Source organism: Balaenoptera borealis (assembly GCF_965194805.1).
Source record: "Balaenoptera borealis genome assembly, chromosome: 12".
NCBI classification, from domain to species: domain Eukaryota; kingdom Metazoa; phylum Chordata; class Mammalia; order Artiodactyla; family Balaenopteridae; genus Balaenoptera; species Balaenoptera borealis.
The window spans coordinates 108,316,609-108,339,466 of NC_138869.1; the positions used below are offsets into that span (position 1 = coordinate 108,316,609).

Sequence of the window (22,858 nt, forward strand, 5' to 3'; positions counted from 1 at the left end):
GAAGCAAAGCTCACCAGTCAGTAGGCCCAGCTTCATATACAGACCTAACTTTTGGCTTTCCCCTTTCTTCATTTCTACTTAGTATCCACAGAGACTCAGGAAGGCACCACCTTCGCAAAATGAGACTTGAATCTACAAAAGAAGCAACAATCAGAGGACAAGAGAGAGTGTTTGGATATTAAAAATATAATTGCTAAAATAATTTTTTCAATAAAAGGTGGGTAGAGAAAACTAAAACTATTCCAGGGTATAATGCAAAAAGATGAAGAAACAGAAAGTATGGGAAAACAAACAAAAGGCCTAAGGGATAATTCTGGGAGGTCCAACTTCCAACTAAAAGTCAATAGAGAAAAATTCCCGGAACTTTAAGAGAGGCTTTGGGTTGAGAGGCCCATGGAAGGATGATCAGGAAGAAGGACTGCCATACACACTCATGGTTGTCAAGTTCCAGAAGACCAAGAATAAAGAGAAGATCTAAGACGCTTCTAGAGAAATAAATACAGGACACCCACAACCTAACAAGAATCAGACTCACATTGGATGTCACATCAGCAACAGTGGGCACTGAAGCAGAGATGAGCAAGACCGTCAAAACTCTGAGGACAATTCTTCCTAATCAAGGTTTTCTTACCCAGACACGGTGTCAATCATTAGTAAGACGAAGGTCCATTCTGAGACATCCCTCTCCTGCAACTCCCGCGAGATGAGAGCGAGCCCCGGAGAGAAACTGTGATTCAGTAAGCGGTAGACCCAGCACAGGCGTCCAGTGGAGAGAGGCCTGGCCTTAGCCGTGACCAGTACAGATGAGAACAGACTCAGTCGGTTGTAAGAAGAGTCCTTCAAACAACAGATAAAAGGACTAAGACGATGGAGGATATAGGGTTATCACTTTCTAAATAAAACCTGTTGGAAAAACAGAAAGCTGAGATAGCCGTGGTCCAAATATGTACCAGACTAAAAGTGAATTCACTTTTTAAAACTTTTCATCTGAGACAATTTTAAACATATAACATTAGGCAGTATGACATAAGTACCCCTCAGCCAGCTGCCACCGTTTATCAAGTTGGGCTCCATCTTGTTTAATCTATACTCTGACCCACTGCTCTCAGCCTGTCTTATTCTTAAGCAAACCCCAGGCATGATACTCCCTTTGGCTTTAATGCTAGCAGGGTTCTTGTCTTGAGGGGCTCAGGCCTCGTGTGCCGCCCTGGAGACTTAGCGGAGCACGTGCACTCAGGGCACACCCCTGGCTTTGCACAGAGCACCGCTGTGCACACGGCTGTTGTCATGCAAGCTGGATGTTTGGCTGCCAGTGTTTAGGGTGACGCTGTGACAAACCACGGGTGACTCATTTGTGAGGGTGGAACGGGCACAGATGTTCCTGCCTTGATGGTGAGAAATCGCAGGTGCGAGTGGACAGAAGGAGAGCGTGGCGTCTCTTGTTAGATGTGCTGAAAGCAGTGCTCACCTGCACTGGAGGTTTTGGTCCCCGTCTCTCCTACCAGGGACCTTGGTGTTTGGTACTCATCTGGAAAAAAGAAAAAAAGCTTAGTTATTTGTATCATTACGTTGGTTTCACTAAAATGTTTTAAATTTTGCTACAGATCCCTGACTCACTTGCAGCTCTTTTCATTATACTGGAGGCTGTCAGTCATTTGGCCCCTTTATTTGCCTGGTCGGTGTGATGTGGGGGTCCTGTGTAGATCTCTAAAGGCATCTCAGGAAGGGCACCCCTACAGGCAAGGTTAGGGGGCATCTGCTTCCTCCTGGGCTCAAGGGACTGTATCCAGGTGCGCAGATGGCCCCGAATATGTTCAGGTTTGGGTTTTTAATCATTTGTAAACTTCAGTGGTATTAATGGTAACCAATTTCTTGTGGGTCGTCTAAGAACTAATTGCGTCCCACTGGAGGTACGTAACTCCTCGGTCGAACGTGGTCCTTCTGAGGGGTACCTCATCATTACACAGCTGTGCCAAAGGCTGGGCCAAGGAGGTGAATTAATACTTTATTTTCTTTTAAGATATACATTCAAGTGGTACATGGAGGTTCCTGGGCTACTACCATGAGGTCCACATAACTAAAAATTGATGTGTCATTACTAATTAGAACATGAGAATATCTTCCACTCCTGAAATACTGCTATTTGTAGATGGAGCGGAAAATGGCCAGGGGCCCACATCATCCTCCTTTATATATAAAGACAGTGGGGGGACAGGACCATAGATATTACAGATGTCAGAAATGCAAGTTCAGGCAGAACAATGTCAGTTCACGTAAAGTGTATGTTCTCATCAGTCACCCAGATTCTTTATGGAAGGTTCGTTTACTCAAGTGTTTTACTTATATTAGATCATTTGTTCCTCACTCTGACTCTGAAAACAGTCAGGGCATGTGGTATTAGCCCTAATTGAAACTAAGATTCCAAGAGGTTAAGTGGCCAGCCTAGGGCTACATGGTTAGTAAATGGCAGAACTGAAACCAAATCCTCACCTTTTCCCTTCTCATTGCCTTTTGTGTACATTCTATAGACACTTTCTTTGTAGTTACCATGTGGATTACACTTAACATCCTAAAGTTACAATAATCTGATTGAATGTATACCAACTTAACTTCACTACAGCTCTTGCTGTTATTGATGTCACGGATTACATCTTTATACTTTGTGTGCCCAGTACCATAGATTACTAAGTAGTTTTTCATACACTTGCCTTTTAAATAATGTAGAAAATCAAAGGCAGAGTTACCAAGCAAAATTACGATAACACTAGCTTTATAACGTCTCTGTGGCCACCTTTACTGGGGATCTTCATGTCTTCATATGGCTTTGAGTTACTGTCTAGCCTCCTTTAGCTTTCTTAGCTTTTATCTGGGGAGTCTTAATTTCTTCTTCATTTTTTGAAGGACAGTTTTGCTGGATATAGAATTCTCATTTGACAGTGTTTTTCTTTCAGCACTTTGAATATATCAACCAGTGGCTCTTCTGGCCTCTAAGATTTCTGTTGAGAAATTGGCTGACATCTTTTTTGAGGACCCCTTGTGTCTGATGAGATTCTTCTCTCTGGCTGCTTTCAAGACTCTCTCTCTCTCTTTTTAATGATTTGAAAGCTGACAGATTTTAGTAATTTGCAATTGTATTGCTATTTTCATCTGTTCAATTTTTTAAATTGAAGTATAGTTAATTTACAATGTTGTGTTAGTTTCAAGTATACAGCAAAGTGATATGTGTGTATATATATATACACACACACACATATATGTATGTGTGTGTGCATATATGTGTAAATATAAAATCACACACACATATATACACTCTTTTTCAGATTCTTTTCCATTACAGGTTATTACAAGGCACTGAATATGGTTCCTTGTGCTGTACAGCAGGTACTGTTGTTTACCTGTTTTATATATAGTAGTGTGTATATATTAATCCTAAACTCCTAATTTATCTCTCAGAGATTCTCTCTTTGTCTTAATTGTTTGACAGTTTGATTACATGGTCTTAGTGTAGATCTCTTTGAGTTTTTCCCACTTGTTTGTCTAGCTGCTTTGATTTGTAGAGTCCTGTCTTTTATCAGATTTGAACGTTGTCAGCCATCAGTTCTTCAGGCACTCTCTCTGCCCTTTCCTCTCTCTGCTCCTCCTGGGACCCCCACAGTGTGTATGTTGATCTGCTTAATGGTGTCCCACTTGTCCCTTAGGTCCTGTTCACTTTTCTTCATTTTGTTCCTTTCTGTTCCTTAGACTCAATAATTTCACATTTCTTATCTTCAAGTTTGCTGATTCTTCTGCTTGCCCAAATCTGCTTTTGAACCCTTCTATTGTATTTTTCATTTTATTTACTTCTCAGCTCCAGAATTTCTTTGTAGTTCCTTCTTATAATTTCTGTCTCTTTATCGATCCTCTGTCATTTTCCTGACTTTGCTGTGTAGCCCTTTGAGCATGTTTTTTGTACAGTTGTTTAGTAAGTCCAAAGTCTAAGCCTCCTCAGGTATGTTTTCCCTTGATTTATTTCATTCCTTTGAGCAGGTCATACTTTCCTATTTCTTCTTTGTGGTCGAAAACTTGACATTCGAGTTAGATAAAAGTTAACTCTGGAAATCAGATTCTCCTGCTTCCCAGGGTTTGCTTTTGTTTTGTTTTGTTTTGTTTTTATTGTTGTCGGGTGCATCTGTGCCAGGGATCATCCTAAGGTGAAAAAGATTAAGGTCTTCTCAGGTCTTTCCTGAGGCGGTGTCTTAGCCTGAGCAAGCACAGTGGCTTTCTCAATTCCTGAACATGTGGTTGTCTCTGAATATCAGAAAATACAGAGGCAGTTCCTTTGGATCCCCTGGAAGCCATTTCAGCCAGTGGGGGTTGAAGCAATGGAACAAATCCTTATCTTTTAATAAAACTGATTTACAGATTGTTAAAGTCAGAGATTCTGCCTTAGGACTCTTTTCTAAACATATGATGTAGTGCCTTGAAGTTAATGTGTATTCAGTAGATATTTGTTAAATTATAAGAAATAATCACCGTACGAATTCTTCATTTTATACATGCAATTGACCCTTGAACAACACGGCCACTTATTATAAGGATTTCTTAGTAAATACTACAGTGCTACCCCATCCAAGGGTGATTGAATCCGCAGATGAGGAACCGCCTGTACAAAGTACCTGTGGGTACAGAGGGCCAACTGTAAAGTTATACGTGCATTTCTGACTGCACAGCGCCCCTAACTCCAGCACTGTTCAAGGGTTACTAATGTGAAATAATTTCAGATAGCAGTTTGAAGCTTATAAGGGGGCTTAGGTCTTTCTTGATAAGATTTCAGAATTGAAAAGTAACCAGGTATGTTTAATTAAAGTCAGGCTATTTTAACTTGCCTCATTAATTTGGATTCATAACTGTACCTTTATAATACCTGTAGAAAGGATTTGCTTAGCATATTAACAGTTTAAGCAAAGTGAAAATGATGCTACGTACACCAAACTTTTAAGCATTTAACATAATTTTAGGAGCCTCTACTTGTACAAAAACAATTTGCTGATTCAAATGTTGTATCTATATATACATTAGACCCCCTAGGCTTTCTACTGAGGAATACTCCACGGTCCTCTGACTACAGATATTTGAACTAGTTCTTCAAACTAGACTGGCTGTACTTATTCAAATAGCTTAATTAAGCCAACTTTTATTTGTCTGCTATTTTGCGAACCTTAAGTTTTATAATACATTTGGTCTAATACATTTTTTAAAGTTATGTTTTGTGACATGTTTAGGTTGCTGTGTCTGCTATAGATATATTCTCTCCGAGTCTGATATCTTGAAGGACACTCTGTACGTTAAACTTCGTCGGGAATGTTCTCAGCTGTGGGTCTTGCAACCTCAGGTGCTGTGCCCCAGTGCAGCCTGAATGAGACTGACTCCTACAGGGGATTGATTTCTTTGCAAGCCCAGTACGTCCCCTACATACGAACCTTCCAGTTGCGAACTTTCAAAGATGTGAACGTGTGTACCAGCCCCTGGACGCCAGCTGTTGTACTGTACTAGTGTACTTTTCAAGGTGCTGTACTGTAAGATTAAAAATGCTTTTTAAATTTTTTGTATTTGTTTTTTATATACATATTATTTGTGTGAAAAGTATTGTAAGCCTATTATGTAGTACGGTACCATATAGCCAATTGTGTTAGTTGGGCACCTAGGCTAACTTTGTCGGACTTAAGAACAAATTGGACTTACGAACGTGCTCTCGGAATGGAACTTGTTCATATGTAGGGGACTTACTGTAAAGGATTTAGATGTTTAAAACAAGTTTAAAAAAACCCTGTGTGGTTTCCCTCCCTCCTTCCTCCTCCACCTCTGTAATTTCTGGCCCAAGAAAAAGTGACTTCAGAAAGACAAAGTATTTAGTACACACCTAGGGTATGTGAGGCACTGTGCTGGGTGCCGGAGGTGATCTAATGCAGTAATGACTGCCCCTCCTTCTGAAATCTCGCTTAGGAGGTGAGAAGGCAGCAAACGCGCAGCCCCAGAGTCCAAGGCAGAAGGTGGAGAAGAACGAAAGCACTGCATCAGTGTGAGCATGTTCACATAATAGCTGCAAAGACCGAGCATTCCAGTGTACCAGGCGCGTGACACACATTATTCCATCTAATCCTCACATCCTGGCTGTTGAACTCATCCCCACTTGAGAACGAGGCTGTCAGGTGGCGCGTTCAGGTACTGAACACGGGTACCTGGGAGCCCGTGCTGGGCTGGGCCTGACAGGAGCAGGGGTGACTCGGGAAGATCCCGCGGGCGCCGCACAGGCGGGTACCTGGGTCGTCTCGGCCGCGGGCGCAGCCCCGGGGCCTCCTGCATGTTGCTGCCTTCGAGTGGAAGAGGACGGGGCCGCAGCCCCCGGGCTCGAGCGACAGGCCGTCTTGGATGGGCAGCTAATTGACGCCGTTGGAAGGAGGGGGTCCCAGAGGCGCGGGGTTCGGTAGCATCGTCAGCGCGTGAGGCACGTAGGGGAAGCAGCTTTCCAGGAGACGACAGGTGGCCAGGTGGGCGTGCGTTTGAGGCGCTGGTGATGCTGCTGGCCACGGCTGCGCTGGCGTGGAAGCGGCGCTTGGGTCTGCCTCACCGTGGACTCGCCGTATCGTACGTCCTGACCTGATCGCGGAGGCCAACGCACCCGCCATGGCCATCCACGCACCTGAGGTAGAGAGCCCTACGCTAAAACAGGGCTGTCTGAAGCCGTACCTGTGATGAGTTTACTGAAGAGCAGTACGGAAAAGGAAAGGAGGGAAGATCCGGTCATAACTTCAGGAGACGCCAAATCCGGGGGCGAGGGGGGAGGGGAATCCCCAGGGGTGGAGCAGACGGGAGGCGAGGCCGTGCGACGACTTAGGGACCCTGAAGACCAGGCGGCGTCAGCTATGCTTTAGATGATACAGTTAGGAAGGCTTATCCAGAAACTTCAAGGTTTGATGGATCGACAGACAGCTATTGTATACAGTTTAATATTATGATTCCCGTTTACAAAAAAGAACTGTGAAACGAGGGTTGATTTTAAACTGAAGTGTGGGTGGTGAGAAAATAGGGATAGTATAGAATTTTATTAACCACGTCAAAATGTATAATGGGTGTTTTCCCCAGTAATTTCTGACCCAAGAAAAATAATAAAACATCTAGTGGGTACCTGTCATTCTACGTAGAGTTCTAGAGGGCATTTAAATATAAAAATCAGGTAATTTTATATATATTTTACAAATAAGTAAATTTTATATATAAGTGAGTTTTGCCAAATATTTTACATACTTCTGGTATGCCATGCAAATCTTTTTAATGAGCTCTAAATTTAAAGTCACTGAAATTGAGAGGATGTTTAGAAAAAAGGAAATCCTGTGGTGTAAGTGACCCAAATACACAGTATTTTCATGTTGGTTGAGGTATTTTTTATAACATTTTGTGTTTGAGGGAAAAGCTGTTTATGTCTTCTCTCAGACGTCGCTTTATCAGGAAAGTATTTAACTGTAGTAAAACACATACACCCAAAAATACTTGTTACATTATAGCTCTTTTTAAAATCACATTTCATTGTATTATTTTTTTTAATTAATAATATTTAAGTAGTTAAAATATTAAAGAGGTATTTTGCTGAAGCAAAACTAGATCATTGTAATCTAACTTACCCATTATAAGAAAAAACAAATCTCTGAGGGTGTAAATAAATCTCAGACATGCTTCTGCTTTTGGCTTATTTCTGCCTTCATCACAAAGTCTTAAACATAACCAAGAATTCTCATTCTCTTTTTTTCCTGTCTCCCATGTATGTGAACATTAACTATTAAGCCTAAAAGCATATTGATATTTTTCTTGAATTATCTCATGACTGCCTGTTTTGTCTCTATGATTCATTTCTGCTCTTTGAATTTGTCAAATTATTACTGGCGTGGAGTTCTGATGTGAATGTTTCCCCCTCTTTTTTGTCTTAAGGAACTCACTTCCTATGAAAATAATCAGAGCACTGTCAAGCCTACCAGTAATCTGTGACCTAGAACTCACCCCAATACTTCTCAGAATGATGAGTTTCTTAATATGTTTGGGCTTTGCCAAACCATCACATATTTTAAAATATAGTTCTGGTTTTGAATTTCCAAATGCATTCACTTTGAATAATTTCATAACACTAATACTTTTAAATGGGAAAATGTGAATTGGGTCGGAAGGCTTACTTTTTGCAAGCGTCCTTCAGCTCAGGTAACCTGTCACGGGGTTTCATAACGCATAAGGCAGCAAACAAGAAGTCACTTGTCAGAGCCGTCTGTTTCCTGGTAGTTTACACACCAGAAACTGAAATCTGAGAACAGCCCTTGAAGGAAAACAAAGAGCTTTACAGTATTTTTTTTTTCTTTTCAGGAAAACACACAGAAGCTAATTTTAGCTTCTTGATCAGATTGACCCAGCCTTTAACCCTGGCAGACGTTACCCCACACACTTCCAATGGACAATAGTTTGCATACCAGCCTCGCGCTGGAAACAGATGTGTGCAGGGAGCGGCCCCTCCCTCCGGACTGAGCCCGCGCTGTCCTGGGCGCTGAAACAGACAAGGTCCTTCCTAATTGGGGTAAAAACTGGGGCTTCCTTCACATTTCAGACTACAAGCTTTCCTGACTTCTTAAAAATTTATTATGTCACAGTTCTGTTTTGACCCGAGTTTCAAAATATCATTCACTAGAGAAACATCTCTTGGCTTCAGCATGAGTTCTATCCTGGGGAAAAAAAAAAAAAAGAAGAAATTGTTAGCAGCTGCGCTACTCATGAGTGATGGTTACACAGTTTATATATTAAAACGTTTGGAATGCGAACAATTACCTCTTTTACTTTCCCACCAAGTCTCCTATAGTTTATATAAATTGCAGTTTTATTACCAAAGAAACGGCAGTCTTCCCCACCCCCCGCCCCCCGTTCGCCCCCGCCCGTCCTGCCCTTGCCAGGCACGCTCCGGGAAGGGCCCGCCCCCGGCCACTGGCCCGTCCCCCGGCAGCGGCTCCTGGCAGCCCCGCTAAGAAGGAGCCCCGAGGGCTGCCAGCTCAGCAGGATTTAACGTGGCCTTCTCCACACCTCTGGGGAGACCCACTAACTGCTGAAACGCTAGAGAGTTTTCCCATGTTTGCTGGGAGACAAGGAACAATTTCTGTTTCCTTGAGCGATGAAAGAGAATGTTTCCTGTCTCCTTTGCTGTAGTAATTGCCTCTCTCTAGACTCCCCCTCACTCTGGGATGCTGTAATTGGGTGTAATATGTGTGTCCATGTGCAGAGCCCACGTACGGAAGACACAGGAGGACCATTCTGCCAGGACTTTCCATGACTGTTTTGGTAAATTCCTATTTGGAACCTATGGCTCTGGGACTTCACTGAAATCACAAAGCAACTTAATGACCGTGGGGTCTGAGCTAGGATCCCAGGGCCAGGTCCCCAGCTGAGGCCCTCACCCACGTGTGCCGAGCAACTTAGTGACCAGCCAGAGTGTTCTTCAGGCTTACAGGCATGAAATCCTCCTTGATACTTTGAATCTGTAAAAGATGAATTTAGGGGAATGCGTGATAGTTTTTGAAAGCTGAGACTTTATGTTACAGAGCATCGTGTAAATTACAGTGCTTATCAGAATTTTAGAAACTAAATGAACATATTCTTCAGTGTATACGTGTTTTCTGCTTCTTTAAAACATTCTTCTCTCTTAAGAATAATTACGAGCACCTCTTATCCCTCTAGGTGAATGGTTTACATTAAAATTTAAATATGCAGAATTCTAGGAGATTGTAATACATCTGAATAGAATTATGTACAGTAAATAGATGTTGGACTGTTATGATAATAATTGCATATTAAATATATTTAATGCAAAAAAAATTCTAAACTTTATAGGGCACATAAGCAATTATTGGTCAGATATCTATACCAAAATATTATCTCTTATATTAGCAAGTTAATAACCAATAGCTACATTTGAACTTTGTGAAGGGAGTTTAAACTATTTTCCTGGAATTTTTGTTTGACTGCCAAAGGGGGAAAATTTTCATTGGATTTTGATTGTGAAATCCAGTACTTTTTATGTGTACGTTTTTATTACCAAGGGATTCTTTATCCACCTTTTATTTTTTCATAATAAAGTTCATACATCTTTCAGTAATGCATGAATAGCAAATATCACCCTGAGTTCTTCCTCCCCACTTAAAATTTATGCTAAATATGTTTTCAAGCATGTGAGTCTCATTTCATTACTGCTGAGTCAAGATAGATAGCTTATAAACGATAACAACAGATTAGGAAATACACAGTTTCGTTAAATAATGGTTATATCGTCAGAGGGCTTTTATATTAGTATCAGACGGAAGTTTTTGTCTGATGTACGTAGTTATTGTTGTGCAGGTCGCCAAAGGAAACACTCTAAATTGCAGGAGTAGTTTCTGCTTAGCATGAAGGTTGCCTGCATGCACGATATTACTTTATTGTATGTTCTCATGATCACAAGGGAGCAGTGAGGTGAGCATGACCCCCGCAGCTTCTGCCTGTCATCTTCTTGTCTTGGTGGAGAAACCTGACCCCACATGCAGATTTTTAAACGGCTAGAAAGAAGTATCCTTCAAGGAACAGACCTCTTCCATGAAGCTTTCCTGATGTGACAAGTTACAGCCAGTAGTTTCCACACGAAATGCTGAAGCCCATTGAGTTAACTCTCTCTTGAGTTTACTAGCATAAGCACCTGCTACGGACGAGGTAGGACACCTGGGCCTTGCCTGTGTTAACTTTTTATGTCTCTCAGTAACCCTGTAGGTAAGTGGTGCTCTCCTTAGTCTGAGGCAAAGGAGGGTGAAATGGCTTACCCAGGATCACAAGGCGGGCAAATAGTAGATCTGGGATTTAAACCCAGGCTCCCCACCGAAATCCAAAATGCAGAGTGCACTGATTTTTATAATCTAGTGTTTATGTATATGTGTGTGCTACATACATGATGTGAATGTGTGTGTATATATACGTGTACGGGCATATGTGTGTATATACACCTGTGTATTACATGTATATATACACAATACGTGTGTACATATATGTGTGTGTGTATATATGCATGTGTATACATTTGTATATATGCATGTGTATATGTGTGTGCATGTGTGTATATGTGTGTGTGTATATATATATATATGTGTGTATATAGAGTGTGGGTATGCATGTGTTTATATATGGGGGTATATATGTGTGTATATGTGTGTGTGTATCTGTGCGTCTATGGGTATGTGTGTTTGTATATATGTATGTGTATACATTTGTATATATGTGTGTGTATATGCATGTGCATGTGTGTATATCTATGTGTGTCCATGTATGTGTATATGTGTGTATAGAGTGTGTGTGCATGTGTTTATATATGTGGGTATATATGTGTGTGTACATGTGTGTATATGTGTGTATATGTGTGTATATCTATGTATGTATGCATGTGTATGTGTGTATAGAGTGTGTGTATGCATGTGTTTATATATGTGGGTATATCTGTGTGTGTGTGTGTATCTGTGTGTGTCTATGGGTATATGTGTGTGCATGTGTGTACAGAGTGTGTGCATGTGTTTAGATATGTAGGTATATGTGTGTGTATCTATGTGTGTGTGTATATGTGTGTGCATGTGTGTATGTGTGTGTATAGAGTGTGTGTATGCATGTGTTTATATATGTGGGTATATCTGTGTGTGTATCTATGTGTGTCTATGGGTATGTGTGTGTGTATATATGTATGTGTATATGTGTGTGCATGTGTGTATCTATGTGTGTCTGGGTATATGTGTGTGTGTATATATGTATGTGTATATGTGTGTGCATGTATGTGTGTGTGTCTGTGTCTGTGTGTGTGTGTGTGTGTATATGTATGTGTATATGTGTGTGTATGTGTGTGTGTGTGTGTATCTATGTGTGTCTATGGGTATATGTGTGTGTGTGTTTGAGTGTGTGTGCTTGTACTAGTTCCCCCACCACCACCACCGCCCAGGTGGCATTTCTTCTCTCACTTGGGAGAAAACTTTCACTTAGAGAAACCCTAACTTTGAGTCATTTCAAAGTTGAGTCATTACAATAATCTGTCCTTGATATTCTAGTTTTTAAAATTCATTAGCTCTGCTTTCTCTTGGCTAATACATTTTCATATACTCAGTTAAGTTTCCCAGCAATGTAACAGATCCAGAAGATTTTGGGTAATATTGTTATCCATTGTCATATTTATACCGTGAATTTGCATTAATGTGCATTCAGATGGGGATTTTACGTTTTCCCATCTTGTGTAGTTTTCTGTTGGGCTGGTGACTAGGAGGCATATTTTAAGACCAACTATATATTTCTGGAAACTTAATAAAGTGATTTCACTTTTTCCCCTTTTTCTTAGCTCTTTACAGCATTATAATTTTTCTTTCTTTTGCATTCTCCTTAAAAAAAAAAAAAAAAGGAAGAAACTCATGACTTCATTTTATTATAACCTCCTTTAGGATCCACCAGGCCTTTCCCCTCCCCCTTCTCTTCGCCCAGCGAGTGGCCTGCGGGCTGTGAGCTCCCCAGAGAGCCGAGCGGTGCTCCCAAGGCAGCCTCACTGGGAGCTGTTTGCCCTCACAAGGACAGAAGCAGTTAATGTGCTTGGTTCTGCTACAAAGTAAATGGCCTGCTGAGAACTTGTTTGTATTTGTATATGTTTTTATGGTTGATGTTTTCAGTGGCCCATGTTATAAAGTAAGCCATAACTACTTCTGTAAACACGTTACAGTAGTAAAGCAAAACTGTATATTCCTAGATATTTATATCACTTCACTCAAAGCCTTGGAGTGAAACGTGAAAAATAAAAAAAAAAGATTTCTTCCCAAACATTTCAGTTAGAAACTCCATTTCAGATCCTTGGCAGTCTCATGTATAGGCTTTCTCGCATGATTGTTGAATAACATGTTATTATACGCGGGGAAGAATAGTTCTTTTGTTGGCTGCATTACATTTTGTGGTGAAATTGGAGAAAACAAATCATTAAGGAAGTCTATTTTGGTTCAAGACATTACACACTTATGACGAGTCTGGTTTTTAACCTTGCCAAGTTGAAAGAAAATGCAGACCCATTGGTGCTGGAACGGGAAGGCATGTTGCAGATCGCAGGCCGTCAGCAGCATCGTGTGTGTGTGTGTGAGTGTGTGTGCAGGGCAGCGGCGGATGACATAGGTGTGTGTGGACACCAACGTGTATATAGCCCTGCTGCTATTCGTAAGCGCGGCCATGGCTAATTCACCAGTGACTGGCTTTCTAGATCCTGCTCCAGAAGGAAGCAGAAGGATGTTTTCTTAATGACATGGTAACTCTGATAATCTTACCAGACCTGCTTTCCTCGGGCAGTTTCCCTGGTCTCCCGAAACCCTATTGCCACTCCTCCATTGAAACTCCCATGGAAGCGGTGTCCTGTGGTCAAAAGACAAAAAGAAAAGCTTCCGCAACTTAAAAAAAAAAAAATGTGTCTGTGTGTATCTATTTGCTGCAGTTAGCATGAGCAGAGAAAACGGTATGAAAAGAAAAATGCCAAACTTTGTACTTGGTCAATGGGTTGAATTCAACTTTGTTTGAAAGAGGTGGAGAAAGTCTTTATATACTTTTGTGTTCTTTGATTTGTTACAATGAGAATGTATTACTTTTCTATTAAAGTTATAAAAAAAATAGAAAACACAGCCAAATGTTTTGAATTACCAATAGCAGTCTGACATCTTTCCTCTCTGGATACCTGTATTTTTTGGGGGGGAGTCTTTTATTTTTTTAATTATTTAATTATTTATTTCTGGCTGTGTTGGGTCTTCGTTGCTGCGCACAGGCTTTCTCTAGTTGAGGCGAGCGGGGGCTACTCTTCATTGCGGTGCGCGGGCTTCTCATTGCGGTGGCTTCTCTTGTTGTGGAGCACGGGCTCTAGGCACGCGGGCTCAGAGTTGTGGCACGTGGGCTCAGTAGTTGTGGCTCATGGGCTTAGTTGCTCCGCGGCATGCGGGATCTTCCCGGACCAGGGCTTGAACCCGTGTCCCCTGCATTGGCTGGCGGATTCTTAACCACTGCACCACCAGAGAAGTCCCGGATACCTGTATTGTAGAAGAGGGTTAATGCACCTGAATAAATCTAACAGTGGTACTTTGTGGAATCCCTGTAATATTGCCATCAGGAGTTCCTGAGCTTTGAAATGAGACAGAACTGGGATGCAGCCCTAGCCTGGTCCTTAGTTGATGTGATTTAGGACAGCTAAATAAGCTCTTTGGACCTCACTTTCCTCACCTAGAAGGACGTCATAAAAATACCATTTCTGTTAAGATGGTAGAGATGAGTGGAGATGATTAAAGCTGCTAACGTGTGGCAGAATTCCCGTAAATGCCGCCGAGAGCATAGCTGAGCACACAGTAGGTGCTCAGAGCTATGGGATGGGTTAGGGTCAGGGAGTAAGTGATTACTTTTCTGCCATTGCCGGCCCTGCCCGGCCACCTCACCGGTCATGACGGTCAGGGTCAGGGTCAGATGGAGGCCAGGCCTCCGCTCAGCTCAGCGCCCATACTCGTGGAACAGCGGGCCCTCTGCTCAGCGACTTCTCCTTTGCAGACAGCGGTGTTACTAGCAGACACCACGTATCAGAGCTGGGAAATGTATTGTGTCATGCACAGACTGCTTTTACCAGTTGAAGTGCTTCCTTTTTCTCTCTGCTTTGCAATATTCTACCAGTCTGGGTTTTCTCGTGAGCGAACTTTGCAAGAGTAAAAGCGAGAGAGGACATCAGAATAAGGGGCCGTCCAAAGAGCTGAAGGATTAAATAGGAAGTTATCTGCACACTCATCCTGGCCTTCTACTGCTCCTGTTCTTTTTCATTAGAAAGAAAAAAGGAAAGGAAAAAAGAAAGAAAAAGAGAGAGAGAGAGAGAGAAAGAAGGAAGGGAGGAAAGAAAGAAAGAAGAAAAGAAAAAAAAGGGGGAAGAAGGAAAGAAGAAAGGGAGGAAGGAAGGAGGAAAGAAAGAAGAAAGAAAGAAAAAAAGAAAAGAAAGAAAGGGAAGAAAGAAAGGAGGAAAGAAAGAAAGAAAGGAATCGAAAGGCTTGTTCCTTACCTTGCATGAATGGGAGTGGGTTTATTTTTTTAAATCTCACTTGAGCAACTTACTGACTCTTTTTAATAAAGCTTGGTTCAAAGCATGTGAGTCATCACAAAGGAGAAAAACTAACAAAAATTCAGACTAATTTCCTCCTAGTTTTCCAAGAAATGGATTATTCCATGGTGTTACTCACCAAGTGGAGTGAATGTCCCCTTTCGAGCCCCTGGGCAGGGCTGCCACCTCTGTCCAGGTACCTTTTCATGTGTGATCAGTAAGTCCAGACCACAGGAGCCTCTTTTGAGAATTTCATAGCAAAAACAAAGGCACTGAGATTTTCTACCGTAACTTTTTTTTCCAAAAATAGTTATCTAATGTTTACTTTGTGAAAATATCACTTTTTCTGTATACATTTGCACATGATCACTTGGTGGGTTAAACGTATTACTTATGGGGTGACTGACACTCTAAACTTGCCTCAAACCTGAGGTGAATTGTGGAAATTTTTAACTAGATGAATTGCTTTTTTACTGCAGGCAGTATATGCACTGGGGAAAAATGTCTTAAATGATCCTAAAGCATTTCAAGATAGAGCAAGTCCCAGCCTTTTATGCTGAAAGAGATGTAGTATGCACTTGGGGGGGGGGTCTAACCCACAGCAGAATTCATTTCCTTTTACAGACGGGTATTTTGTAGCACGATCACGTATGTTTTGTCTTAGAATTTATGATGTTTTATTGCATGTGTCCTATTGTCCCCAAATGTGACTCGTTTTTTCACATTTGATTTAAAATAAACATCTTTCTTTTTCTTAGTACAAGTCAACTAAACACAGAACTGTTCATCCTATCATTTTTCATTGGAAACTGAAATATCCAGAAACTGAAATGTCAAGAAATTTTACAAAATCATAAAATAAATACCAGTTGTTTAATTGGTTCTGTATAATGAAATTTAGAATTATAATTCTAATTATAAAGCAGAACTGTTTCAATATGTGAGCTTTGAAATACACACACACACACACACACACACGCACACACACACAGACACAGATTTTTTGGTAAAAACATTAAATACCTTCAAATTAAATCTGCTCATCTTCCACTTGAGAGTTCTTTAAAACTATAGACATAAAGTAGCTTTTATATTGTTGAGCCTTACACCATTTAAGTCTTCACAATAGCCCTGTGGCACATGGACAGACTTTGAGAGAGCAGCCTGGGTGGGCCCTGAATGTTCCAAAGGCAGCTGCACTTTTTTTTCCCAGGTACCCTTATCTTGGGTCTTAACGTTGAAAACATTGCAAGACTTGCCATAAAGTTCTGATAGTCTTTCTGGTCCCAAAAGTTACCCTTCTTTTAGAAGGAAGAAAAAGCCCTTCTAGCCATGGTCCTTTGGGAGTGGGTGCTTATCCTTTGTGAGAAGATTCCCGTCTCTGTGAGGAAGGGAATGAAACCTCCGGGCCTGGGGAGCTGGAAACCCTTGGTAGCCAAGGTAGATTTAGTCAGACTCTTACCCCAGAACTGATATTCTGATTGGGTTTACAATTCTGTGGTCAGTATTAGTTCTTATCAACAGGTGAGATCTGCTGACGTGAAAATGGAAACACAAAAAGGGGGACAGGCTTCAGGTCGCCCCGGAGCCAGGGGCTGCACCAATGCACCATGTTTGTGATGCCAGATTTTCAAAATGTGCTCGCAAGAAGCAAGTATGATTTATAATCCAGTCCCTACCTTTCTTTATATGAAACCAAGTATTACTAGTTGTATTAAACAATGAATGGAGTTTATTCTGTGACTTTCCCCCAATATTTCAGTTTCCAGCTAGAGAACAATAGGATGGGACAATTCTGTGTTTAGTTGACTGTGCTAAGAAATATTTTTTACAAGTTTTTGCTTTAAATCATATTTGAAGAGCATAAGTTAGTGGAGACTTCTTTTCTAAAGGAAGGCCAGTGAATTGCTTTTTCTCTTACACTTGAAGCTCTTAAGGGTCTCGTGGGGATGTTGTAATCCTTGGAAAGATGCTCTTATTAAAAGCTCTGGAGCTTTCTCTGTTTTCTCAACCATCCATTATTAGCTATCTAGAACTAATTACTCCCAAGGCACCTCTTTAGGGATTTTATGATTCTCTCTGTCTCCTGGGACATCATGTAAAGTTTTCAGATGAAAAAGGAAGCCCATAAGAATTCCTTCTTTTTCGTAAATCAGATGAAAATAGGAATGACTTAGGAATAGTCGTTCCTAAAATAATTTCACTCCCCCTTCCTCTTCCCTCCCCTTCACCTCCCTCCCCCCTCCCTCCCCCTCCCCCTCCCTCCCTCCCTCCCCTCCCTTCCTTCCCCTCTGTGTCCTCCCCTCGCTCCTCATCCTCCTTTCCCTCTCCCCCTTCCCTTCCCTTTCTTCTTCGCCTCCCTCACATCCTCCTCCTGAATTTCCTGGAAGATTCTACAGCTGCTCCACTGGGAACCTCTGGTTCTCTCTGCATCTCTACCAAAAGTCTGAAGTCGTCAGTAAGATTCACCCGGTCCCCGTTTGCTGCCTTCAGCCTCCCTTTCATGAGCTCCTCACATGAGTGGCCGGGAGAGCCAGGCGTCCCGCAGCCCACCCTGCGCGGCCAGGCCCGTGACCCTGCCCTTCCCGTCACCTGGCCCAGGCTACACGGCCTCTCTTGGGCTGTGAGCTCCCTGCATCCTACTAGGTCCTCAGCTGAGATCTGACCTCTGTAAGCGTTGCTCCAGCCCAGCTTTCATCCCATTCAGCACAGCACCTCCCTCCACTGTGCTCCTGTGGCATTGTATACAGAGCTGTATTTTAGCATTTCCCATATCTTAACCCTAATTCTCTTCTCCTCCTTGACTGTGATTTCCATGTCGTTATTTTTATATATCCAGCGCTGTACCAGGAGCATAGTAGGTGCTCAGTAAACATTAGTTAGATGAATAAGATGAATGAACACCAGAGCTTCTAATTCTAAAATTATGGATGCAAAACATTTTAAAATTAGGTAGTGGATTTGTGTTAGGTATTGAAAGAGGATTATGTGAACACAGTCCTTGCTTTAAAGGACCATCAAGCTTCTTTCCACGCCAGTCAGGCAGGGATCCATACCGTGTTGTTCTGGATTCGCATCGTAACTTACAGGGAAGCTCTCACAATGTCCGGAGCCCTCGATGTCCTGCAAATGAAGGGGGAGGATGTCCTCAAATTCCTTGCAGCAGGAACCCACTTAGGTGGCACCAACCTTGACTTCCAAATGGAACAGCACGTCTACAAAAGGAAAAGTGATGGCATCTACATCATAAATCTGAAGAGAACCTGGGAGAAGCTTCTGTTGGCAGCTCGTGCCATTGTTGCCATTGAAAACCCAGCTGGTGTCAGTGTCGTATCCTCCAGGAATACTGGCCAGCGAGCTGGGCTGAAGTTTGCTGCTGTCACTGGAGCCACTTCTGTCGCTGGCCGCTTCACTCCTGGGACCTTCACTAACCAGACCCAGGCAGCCCTCCGGGAGCCAGGACTTCCGGTGGTTACTGATCCAGGGCTGACCACCTGCCTCTCCCAGAGGCCTCTTACGCTAACCTGCCTACCGCTGCTCCGTGTGACACAGGCTCTCCTCTGTGGTATGTGGACATTGCCATCCCGTGCGACAACAAGGGAGCTCACTCGGGGGGTCTGCTGTGGTGGGTGCTTGCCCGGGAAGTTCTGCGCGTGCGCGGCCCCATCTTCCGTGAACACCCCGGGAGGTCATGCCTGACCTCCGCTTCTACAGAGACCCTGACGAGATTGGAAAGGACGAGCAGGCAGCAGCTGAGAAGGCTGTGGCCAAGGAGGGATTTCAGGGTGAATGGACCGCTCCAGCTCCTGAGTTCCCTGCTGCTCAGCCGGAGGTGGCGGACTGGTCCGAAGGCGTGCAGGTGACCCCGTGCCTGTTCCGCAGTTCCCCACTGAAGACCCCACTGCTCAGGCCGCTGAGTGGGTAGGAACGACCACTGAGTGGTCTTAAACTGTTCTTCTGCAACCTCTTAAAATGGAAATAGGTGGACGGAAAATAAACAGTTTCTAAAAAAAAAAAAAAAAAGGACCATCCAACTTATTCGGAGAACGGTGGAGAGCAAAACGGGACTGCAGACCAGCAGTCGCTGTTATCACAGGTGGAGTTCTCCTGTCCACGGGCGACGGGCAGCACCGCAGCCTTCAGCAAGGCCCAGAGGTCACACCTGTGGACGCTCCCACGCAAGAGGCCAGATACCTACTTTGCCGCTAAGTCCCCCAAAGCATCATGGAGGTCTCTAGTTTAAAAAAACTTGTGTACGATCAAAATACTGGTAGTGATCATACATATAAAATTTTATATGTTGAAGATACAGTAAAATGTAATAGTCTACTAAAAATTAAAAGCAGCACGCATTTCTTTCATTTATACAAGATGTATTTAATCACCTACCAAGTGCAGAATACCAGTGGGGGGTGTGGGGGACATAAAGATGAATGAAACTTAGCTGATAGTAAACTTGCATCACTTGTTGGTCCACATGTCTGTTCAGAGCAGTTCAAACTTCATAGCTGCATAGCGAATACCAGAAAAACCTCAGGACTCTGTTCTTGGTTGACTCCTATGAAACAGGACGTATTTCCACGGACAAGGTACAAGTTTTTAAAGAATTATTTCATCCTCTCAGCCTCAGTGGGCCTGAGAATTGACCCACCACAGCAGTCCCTCTAAGTCATAAGAGACTAAAAGAAGCTTTTAGACTCTGTCCTCGTAGCATGGGACAAACTAATCAACAAGATTCTACTTCACATTGTCAGAACCGTCCTAAACCATTGCCAGTTGTCCTGAGAACAACAAGGAGAAAGAGCCCCACGAAGAAAGGAGGGGCCGGCGAGCCCGGTACAAGGCAGCCCATCTCAGCGCCCGCCCGAGTCACCCTGCTGCGGCCGCCACCTCCGATTCCCAGGAAAAGCACCGGGCTCTCACGTGTTCAGTGCATGTAAAAAGAAGACAACCAAGTCTGTTCTAGTTTTCATAATTAACTGCCACCAAGATAACTTTTTAGTTTCCAAGATTGTTCTGTTTAAAAACGCTTGACTTCGATCATCAGTGTCCTGATGCACTGAGCCACGGCGCTGAAGGAGAGTAACCTTCCCAAAGCTGATCTGACCTTGTCCTCACCCCCTTGGGCAGAGGAGACCCCTGCGATGGCCCCCCTTCCCTCCCCGTCATCTCCCTGTCTGTTCCCTGGACAGACCAGGCTCTCCAGGCCGCCTTTATTCACTCTGGTCCATCTGCCTGAAAACTGTCTCCATCCTGCCTCCCCGCTGTCCTCCCACTGGTCGTGCCCAGCACAGCTGCTCCTGAGCTGGCCTTCCCACCCCGGCCGAGTTAGGTTAGGAGCCTTCAGTCTGCACCATCCCAGGCCGGGGCCGCCCCACGTCCCAGCCTCCAGGACGGCAGGGCTGCGCCTGACTGATGTCCGTGCCCCGGCCCCTGGCCTCAGGGTGGGCAGACAGCACCTGCTCAGTATCTGTTCTTTGAATAAATGGAAGAACTATTAATCAACTGAATCAGTTTGAAAATTGATATTAGTTAAAAAAAATAACCATCCTGGGTTTATCTCTGTGGCACCTGTTAGATCTCAGTATCCCCCCTGAGACTGTGAACATAAACTGTATTCCAAGGATAACTGAGTTTTGTTCTTTGAGGCCATGGTCCGACCATTTTCATAGCTCGCCCCTAGCGGTCGCGTAAACGCTCCGGGAGTGGTTTGTGCATCACTTTCCTTCCACTCCCTCCTCTCTTTTCGTAGTTAACCCTGATCTATCCCTAGATTGCAGAATTCTTTCACTAGCCCTCGTCTTTGTCACCGGCTCTTTAATTTACACACTTGGTTGGCTGGTTCCTGTTACTTGGCCAACAAATCTGTCCTGTGTCGTCTCCTCTGAGTAATTTATAACCTCCATAAAATGCCACGTAGAGGCACTTTTTTACATTTTTGAGTAATGGTGAGAAAGAATTGCCCTGGGAATCAAAAATCCAATGAGTCATAGATTATTTTGTTATTTACGACCAGAGAGTGGTCATTGACAATATTTGGCAATTTTACAGCTATGAACCTAGGCTATTGTGCTTTAGAATGTAATTTATTAAGCAAATAAAACTCTTACTGGTAATGGGTCCTGTTAAATCTGGGGGACCACATGGGCTCCAGGCCGGTACAGCTGTGGAAGTTTCATAGTAGCGGCATACATCTTGGATGTCTGGACACTAATATTTTACACTTACTTCATGGTTTTATTTATTCAGTTGCCTTTATATTCTTGATTGGATTCTGACCAACCATTTTGGTTTAAGAAGTCATCAGCTTTGAGTAGAGAAGGAGGAGCCTGGAGAAAATAAAATGGATTTATGTTGAAAAAGCACAAATCCTTCTTTCATTACATATGGCATTTAGTAAATTCAGGCTTTAAAGAAACACCAGATGTGTTCATGGAAAATAACTGATGTAAAATCATCTTTGAAAAAGAAAAAGACAGGGACCTTCAACTTAATTACATATACCCGAGGGAGAGATACAGAAGTGGACACAGAGGTAGGTAGGTCAGTATATGCATGCACACCACACACACAGACACAGACCCACACACACAGCATACGCTGGTGCAGGAGGTGTCAGTGAGAGCTTACAGAGATGGGCAAGTGAGACCCAAGTGTGTATGTGGAAGGGGCACTAACGCAAATAAGACTGGAAGGAGATGAAACCAGGTTGTGACCTTGAGGGCTGCCCTTGTGCTCAGCCACGCCCCCTCGAGGCTCTCACTGCACCGTCTCGCGCTCCGTTATAATTTCCCACTTACTTTTCTGCCTCCCTGGTTAAACTGGAAGCCTCTTGCCATTTCCTTTACCAACTGTGCGCCACTCCTATGGGGGCCAGGTAGCAGGGCTGCTTGGATGAGCCCAGGCTTCCTCCCTGCTGGCTGCTCTGACTCTACTGCCCTGGACAAATGATGGTGCTCAGTCTGAAAATTCTCGGGCTCCTGGCTTTCCTGCGTTAATTTGTCGGAGTCCTTTATATTGTGTAGAATCAAGTCCTCTGTCAGCCGTGTGCAATGGGAGTATTTTCTCCTGGTCTCTGGTTGCCTTTTCGCTTTCTTCGTGGTTTCCTCTGATGTGCAGTCTTTGATCGTCGTCAAGTTTGGTTTATCATTTTCCCTTCAAGGTTAGTGTTATTGTGTCTTTCTCCAGAATCTGCTTGTCTCCGTGGTCATGTTTCTTCAGGGAGCTTTGTAGTGTTAGCTTTCATCTCAAGATCTGTGATCCACCTACAACTGCTTTTGTACATGGTGTGAGGTAGGGGTGGAGATTCATTCTTTTCTGTACGATATCCAGTTGTTCTAGAGCTTTATTGAAAACACCTTCCTTTTCCCCCATTGAATTGTTTTGGTATCTTTGTTAAAAATTAGAACAATATTTCAGTTTTTGAAATTCATTCTTTCATCCATAATTCTTCCAGTGAATTTTAACTGGGTTCACATTATGGTCATTGCCAAACAGCATGAAACACACACATGTTCCTGCTCTTGTGGGGTTTACAGTCCATGGTTCTACCCTTCGGTTTAGATTGAAGCAAGGAAGGGATTTTATAAGAGAGTAAAAATCTGTCATTGTAAGTACAAGATCGCTGTCAATAAATCTCACTTTCTCTAATCTGTTCTTTGAATTATAAAATAAATATTATAACTAAAAAAAAAAAAAAACACACAC

The 22,858-nt window shown here is 42.9% G+C and overlaps 1 protein-coding gene and 1 pseudogene across 6 annotated transcripts in view; both read left to right on the top strand.

The window, feature by feature from the left end:
* Positions 1-22,858, top strand: part of GMDS (GDP-mannose 4,6-dehydratase) — a 489,935-nt gene that overhangs the window by 322,969 nt on the left and 144,108 nt on the right. The window lies entirely within an intron of this gene.
* On the top strand, positions 17,785-19,314 carry LOC309608334 (small ribosomal subunit protein uS2 pseudogene; annotated as a pseudogene). The gene has a single exon. The product of its transcript is annotated as a small ribosomal subunit protein uS2 pseudogene (transcript).